Source organism: Oncorhynchus gorbuscha, unplaced genomic scaffold, assembly GCF_021184085.1.
Source record: "Oncorhynchus gorbuscha isolate QuinsamMale2020 ecotype Even-year unplaced genomic scaffold, OgorEven_v1.0 Un_scaffold_3497, whole genome shotgun sequence".
Taxonomy (NCBI): domain Eukaryota; kingdom Metazoa; phylum Chordata; class Actinopteri; order Salmoniformes; family Salmonidae; genus Oncorhynchus; species Oncorhynchus gorbuscha.
In genome coordinates this window covers 1-5,231 of record NW_025747717.1, presented here as the reverse complement: position 1 = coordinate 5,231, position 5,231 = coordinate 1, and positions in this window count along the sequence as shown.

Here is a 5,231-nt window from a genome sequence, read left to right as displayed (position 1 = left end):
CTTATCCACTCCCAGGCCCCGCCCCCTTCTCCAAGTCCCACCCCCTCATTCACCCTAGTCCTAAATATGTCATAGGAATCTTCCTGGGTGGATGATACTGTACAGGCCCCGCCCCCTTCTCCAAGTCCCACCCCCTCATTCACCCTAGTCCTAAATATGTCATAGGAATCTTCCTGGGTGGATGATACTGTACAGGGCCCGTCTCATGGTGCATTCCAAGTCGCACCCTATTCTCTATATAGTGCACTACTTTTGATCAGGGCACATCCCTTTTCCATCCAGGGCCCTGGTCCAAAGTAGTGCACTATATAGGGAATAGGGTATCATTTGGGATAGATCCTGAGTGTGTTTTCTCTGTGTGTTCTTTGTTTGCGTGGGTTTTGTGTTTGTTGGCATGCAGTAGGGCTGGGCCTGTTTCTCAGCAGTACTCTACTCTCACTATAACCTGTTTCTAACCACCCCGTACTCTTACCTGACTACTAGTCCAAACCTAGAGGGAAAGTATTCACAAACCTTGTCTTTTTCCACATTTTGTTACGTTACAGCCTTATTCTAAAATGGATTCGATTGTTGTTTTTCCCTCATCAATCTACACACAATACACCATGATGACATCACAATACCCCATAATGACATCACAATACCCCATAATGACATCACAATACCCCATAATGACATCACAATACCCCATAATCACAATACCCCATAATGACATCACAATACCCCATAATCACAATACCCCATAATGACAAAGCAAAAACAGCTTTTAGAACATTTTTGCACGTTTATATATATATATATATATATATAATAATATGACATTTACATAAGTATTCAGACCCTTTAATCAGTACTCTGTTGATGCACCTTTGGCAGCGATTACAGCCTTGAGTCTTCTTGGGTATGATGCTACAAGCTTGGCACACCTGTATTCCTCTCAAGCTCTGTCAGGTTGGATGGGGAGCGTCGCTGCACAGCTATTGTCAGGTCTCTCCAGAGATGTTAGATCGGGTTCAGGCTTTGGCTGGGCCACTCAAGGACATTCAGAGACTTGTCCTGAAGCCACTCCTGCATTGTCTTGGCTGTGTGCTTAGGGTCATTGTCCTGTTGGAAGGTGAACCTTCGCCCCAGTCTGAGGTCCTGATCACTCTGGAGCAGGTTTTCATCATGGATCTCTGTGTACTTTGCTCTGTTCATCTTTCCCTCGATCCTGACTAGTCTCCCAGTCCCTGCTGCTGAAAAACCTTGAATGATGGAGGTCACTGTGTTCTTGGGGACCTTCAATGCTGCATAAATGTTTTGGTACCCTTCCCCAGATCTGTGCCTCAACACAATCCTGTCTCAGAGATCTTCTGACAATTCCGCATATAGACAGGTGTGCCTTTCCAAATCATGTCTAATCAATTGAATTTACCACAGGTGAACTCCAATTAAGTTGTAGAAACATCTCAAGGATGATCAATGGAAACAGGATGCACCTGAGCTCAATTTCAAGTCTCATAGCAAAGGGTCTGAATACTTATGTAAATAAGGTGTTTCTGCTATTGATATGGTCATACATTTCTAAAAACCTGTTTTCACTTCCCTTTATCTTGGAATGTGACAGGAGGACATTGACACAGATACTGACAGATTCTCTCTCTCTCTGTCTCTCTCTCTCTGTCTCTCTCTCTGTCTCTGTCTCTCTCTGTCTCTGTCTCTCTCTCTGTCTCTCTCTCTCTCCCTCTCTCTCTCTCTCTCTCTGTCTCCTCTCTCTTTCTCTCTCTCTCTCTCTCTCTCTCTCTCTCTCTCTCTCTCTCTCTCTCTCTCTCTCTCTCTCTCTCTCTGTCTCTCTCTCTCTCTCTGTCTCCCTCTCTCTCCCTCTCTCTCTCTGTCTCTCTCTCTCTGTCTCCCTCTCTCTTTCTCTCTTTCTCTCTCTCTCTCTCTCTGTTTCTCTCTCTCTCTGTCTCTCTCTCTCTCTCTCTCCAATTCAAGGGCTTTATTGGCATGGGAAACACATGTGAACATTAGCAAGTGAAATAGAAAAGAAACAAAAGTTAAATAAGTTCCAAATTAGTAAAGTCATTTCATATTATGTGCAAATAGTTGAAGAACAAAAGGGAAAATAAATAAACATAAATATGGGTTGTACAATTCTTCACTGGTTGACCTTTTCCTGTGGCAACAGGTCACAAATCGTGCTGCTGTGATGGAACACTGTGGTATTTCACCCAGTAAATGTGGGAGTTTATCAAAATAAGGTTTGTTTTTGAATTCTTTGTGGATCTGTGTAATCTGAGGGAGATATGTGTCTCTAATATGTTTATGGAGCTACAAGCTTGGCACACCTCTATTTGGGGAGGTTTTCCATGCAGTGGAACGTTTTGTCCAGGAAGTTTTCTAAAAGGGATTGAATGTGTTGTTACCTAATTGTTTTCTCAGTAGGTTTCTACACGACATTCCTTCTATCTATAGAATTTCTTAATGTTACTCAGTTCCTTTGGCTTTGATGCCTCATGATTGAGTATTGCTCTGTTCAAGTAGACTGTGATTTTGCTGTGATCTGATTGGTTAGTTGACTGACTGTGAACACTCTGAGAGACTCAGGGTTGAGGTCAGTGATTAAGTAGTCTACAGTACTACTGCCAAGAGATGAGCTATAGGTGTACCTACCATAGGAGTCCCCTCGAAGCCTACTGTTGACTACGCACAGACCCAGCGTGCGACAGAGCTGCAGGAGTTGTGACCCGTTTCTGTTGGTTATGTTGTCATAGTTGTGCCTAGGGGGGCAGATGGGGGGGGGTGTCACCTCCAGGCAGGTGTTTGTCCCCCTGTGTGCTGTGGGTGTCAGGTTCTTGTCCGGTTCTGGCATTTAGGTCGTCACAGACCTCATTAAAGTATGGGGATTCTAGTGATTCTAGGATATAGGTAGCACACAGGAGGAGATTATTCTCTGTTAAGATCATTTCCTTTTGAATTTTTAGACAAATGTAAAATGTTCCTGTTTTGATTAATTTAATGGAGTGAGTTAGGTCTGCTCTATACCAAATTAGCATACCCCCTGAGTCCCTTCCCTGTTTCACACCTGGTAGTTTGGTGGATGGGACTACCAGCTCTCTGTAACCTAGAGGGCAACCAGTGGGTCCATCTCCTCTATACCACCCACCTGGTAGTGTGGTGGATGGGACTACCAGCTCTCTGTAACCTAGAGGGCAACCAGTGTACCACCCACCTGGTAGTGTGGTGGATGGGACTACCAGCTCTCTGTTAGAGGGTGTGTGACTTCCATGTTGAGGCCCTCTTTGCGGGAGTGGGGCGCATGGGGTGGGCAGGAGGGGTATAGGACTGATCTGAGGGGACCTAAATGGGGTGTGGGCATGGTTGACTTGGGGGGGGGTGATGATTGGTTGGGGTGGGGGTGTGGATGTGGCTGGTGGTTTTGTGGTCTGGATGTAAGTCCTTTTGGCGTGGGTCCTCTATGTGTAGGTCCAGGGGAGGGTCCCGCAGGTCAGGGGAGGGTCCCGCAGGTCAGGGGAGGGTCCCGCAGGTCAGGGGAGGGTCCCGCAGGTCTGGGAGAGTGTCCCGCAGGTCAGGGGAGGGTCCCGCAGGTCATGGGAGGGTCCCGCAGGTCTGGGAGAGGGTCCCGCAGGTCTGGGAGAGTGTCCCGCAGGTCTGGGAGAGGGTCCGCAGGTCAGGGAGAGGTCTCCCGCTGGTCTGGGAGAGTGTCCCGCAGGTCAGGGAGAGTGTCCCGCAGGTCTGGGAGAGTGTCCCGCAGGTCAGGGGAGTGTCCCGCAGGTCTGGGAGAGTGTCCCGCAGGTCAGGGAGAGTGTCCCGCAGGTCTGGGAGAGTGTCCTGCAGGTCTGGGAGAGTGTCTCGCTGGTCTGGGTGGGGTGTCTATTGATCTGTTGCTCCTGTGTGAAGTGTTGGGGCTACGTCCTTTAGAGTCCGGGCGAAGGTGGGCTCTGCTGCCTTGTAGAGGTGGACATGGTCATAGAAGTTGTTCAAGTCCAGGGTGGAGGGTGGGCCAGGAAAACATTTAGTTTTGAGGCACAGTCACGGGAAATACTTGCATTCACATGTGCAGGTTGATTGGTCTGTCAGACACTGTCCCTCATGTTATGGCAGGCAGCAATGTAGTGCGCTGCCAACCCACAGCTCTCTGCGTCCTCCCCCAATAGGACGGGTAGCCTATTCTCATCAGAGAGGTCTTCAATGTAGTGCACTGCCAACCCACAGCTCTCTGCGTCCTCCCCCAACAGGACGGGTAGCCTACTCTCATCAGAGAGGTCTTTGAAACTTCGAATAAGCTCTGTCTCAGGTTCTACTGTGGAACTAAGACATTCTAGAATAGAGCTCTGGTTTAGAATGGAAGTCATTTAGAGAGATGTAAAGTCCAGGATGGAAAAAGCATCGATTGCAGTTTGTGTCAGTGACTCCCTCATCCCCCTCCTCTCCTCCCACCAGCCCCCAACCACTCCCAGGGAACAGGGTGAGGCCCATCAGAAGTGTGTGTGTGTGTGTGTCAGTCACTCCCTCCTCCCCCTCCTCTTCTCCCACCAGCCCCCAACCACTCCCAGGGAACAGGGTGAGGTTCATCAGAGGTGTGTGTGTGTGTGTGTGTGTGTGTGTGTGTGTGTGTGTGTGTGTGTGTGTGTGTGTGTGTGTGTGTGTGTGTGTGTGTGTGTGTGTGTGTGTGTGTGTGTGTGTGTGTGTGTGTGTGTGCGTGTGTGACTGAGTGACGTGGAGGGTGTTGGCTCTGACTAGATTGTCATTGCAGGCGTGGTCCTATACTCAGTCAAGGTGTGTGTGTGTGTGTGTGTGTGTGGCCGCTCGGCCTGATCAACTACATTCCTAAGCCCAGAACCAAACCTTTTTTTGTGTTCTCTGCATTCCACAACAGGGCTATGAACATTCTTTCTGTGTGTGTGTGTGTGTGTGTGCGCGTGTTTGCATACGTGTGTGTGTGTGTGTGTGTGTGTGTGTGTGTGTGTGTGTGTGTGTGTGTGTGTGTGTGTGTGTGTGTGTGTGTGTGTGTGTGTGTGTGTGTGCGTGTGTGTTTGTCTGTGTGTTCTGAGATTTAGCCAATGACAAAGCAAGTTCAGGAAATGTACCGTACAATAGCCATCATACAATAGCCATCATCAAGTCCCACTCGACCTGTCCCACTCAGACAACATTACTACATCATACAACCTGTCCCACCCAGACCCACTCAGACAGACAACATTACTACATCATACAACCTGTCCCAC